The sequence below is a fragment of the Cebus imitator genome, unplaced genomic scaffold (genome assembly GCF_001604975.1).
Source record: "Cebus imitator isolate Cc_AM_T3 unplaced genomic scaffold, Cebus_imitator-1.0 Scaffold15, whole genome shotgun sequence".
NCBI classification, from domain to species: domain Eukaryota; kingdom Metazoa; phylum Chordata; class Mammalia; order Primates; family Cebidae; genus Cebus; species Cebus imitator.
Window position 1 is genome coordinate 2,782,947 of NW_016107330.1, and position 2,026 is coordinate 2,784,972.

The 2,026-nt window shown below is 44.8% G+C and overlaps 1 pseudogene; it reads right to left on the minus strand.

Moving 5' to 3' along the window:
- Positions 1 to 1,157: 1,157 nt before the first annotated feature.
- LOC119468014 lies at positions 1,158 to 1,472 on the minus strand (annotated as a pseudogene).
- Between the last annotated feature and the right edge of the window lie 554 nt (positions 1,473 to 2,026).

Consider the following 2,026-nt stretch of genomic DNA (forward strand, 5'->3'; position numbering starts at 1 on the left):
TTTGTGAGACGGAAGCAGGAGGACCATTTGAGCCCGGGAGTTCAAGGCTGCAGTGAGCTATTATTGCATACTTGCACTCCAGCCTGGGTAACAGAGAAAGATCCCATCTAAAAAACAAACAAAAAACAAAAAACATTAAAAAAAAAAAACAGGACAGAGGCAGAGACATGCAGAGAAAGAGACAGAGAAATAGAGACAGAAAAAGCGAGAGAGAGAGAGAGAGAGAGACAAAGACAGAGAGACAGGGAGGCAGAAACAGACAGGCAGAGATAGAGACAGAGAGAAACAGAAACACACACACAGAGGTTGATTTTACAGAGGATTCAGTGTGTGATTAGAAATCTCATGACCCCACCATCAGAATGGACAGCAGCAGGATAAGGTGAACTCAGCACTGGGTGCGCTAATGAATGGATCAGTGTTTAGGACAGTCCATAAAGTACTCCATGTATGCCCCTGAGATTGTTGAGCTGTCTATGAAACTGTCCCAGTTTGAGCCTAAAGTTATCTAAACACTATACATACACTGGCAGTAGATATGTTGCCCCCAAATCTCATAGAATTGAAGGAAAAGGTGAGGTGCAAGAACAAAGGAGGAGCTTGCTCTTTTCCCCTAATTGCCCACTCCTGTTCTTGGAGCAGAGAGCTCCTTGCAGAATTTATTTCTGAGACATGGTCTCACTCTGTTGTCCAGGCTGGAGTGCAGTGGCATGATCTTGGCTCACTGCAGTCTTGACCTCCCCAGCTCAAGTGATTCTCCCACCTCAGTCTCCTTTATAGCTAGAAACACAGGCCTGTGCTACCGCATCCCACTAGGTTTTTTTTTTTTTTTGAGATTCAAATTTTATTTACAAGTAAATGAAGACTGTCCTATAAACTCTATTTTGGGATACAAAGAACAATATAAAGAAGTAGCTGCTGGCGCCACAGTGACGTGTGAAGGAGTCTATGTCACTGTTTCTTTAAACAATAATTGTGTTATTTTTTAAAAATCCACCTACATGATTTCTTCATGATGCATGTGTAAAAGAATTAAAAATAAAAGTGACTTTTCAAAACTCTAAAGTCTCTGATCAACTGTGTGGGGTGGCCAGGATGTGACTTTCACTGAGTGACAACCCCTACTCTTCAAGAGAACCAGCCTCTGGGCAAAAGACTTAATACTCATCCAGAGTATCTGCTCGAGGAATAGAAAGACCTCGGTCCCTCAGGGCTCGCACTTTCAGCTTCTCTGCTTCCAGCTTGGTCTGCCTTTCCATCCTTTGCTCTTCTAGAATTTCTTCAATGGATACTTGCTGGAGGGGTGTGTCACTCTCCTTTTCCAAGTCTAAATTGATCAATGCTTCTTTAAAAGCCTGTAAGTGTCCTTCCATCTCAAAGCAGGACCAAATGCTTCTTGTCAATGTCCTCAATGAGGCTGGCAGTGCCAGGCATATAGTTCATTTTGAACTGAAACAACACTGCAATACACAGCAGTGGGGACCAGCGTGTCCAAAACCTCCTCTCTCCTACTGAAGTCACTGCCTCGGTGGGACCAACCCCAGAATCCCGAGTGGGACCAGCACTTCTGCCCTGCCTTTCAGCCACTGGGGCTTCCCCACTAATTTTATTTATTGTAGAGATGGGATTCTCCCTATGTTGCCCAGGCTGGTCTTGAACTCCTGGGCCCAAGCAATCCTCCAGCCTCTCAAAGTGCTGGGATTACAGGCATGAGCCATTGCACCCAGGCTCCTTGCAGATTTTTCATTGGCCTTTGCCTATCTGGAGCTCTAGGACTCATCCAGGGTACTTGGGGTGAAGACCACACTCCTGATTCTCCCTGGCTGGAGTCTTCTCTCAGGCACGTTCTAGCCTGACATGTGGAGGAAGAAAAGGAGGTGATTTCTTCTTAACTCTGCACCATCTCATTCAGATTCCATTACAGGAGTTAGTCGTGGTGATGGACAAAGAGAAGAAAGATGTGTGAAAAGAATGGTTTCTAGGGAGGGATTAGTATGGAATGGCCATCTAATCAATGTTGATCAAT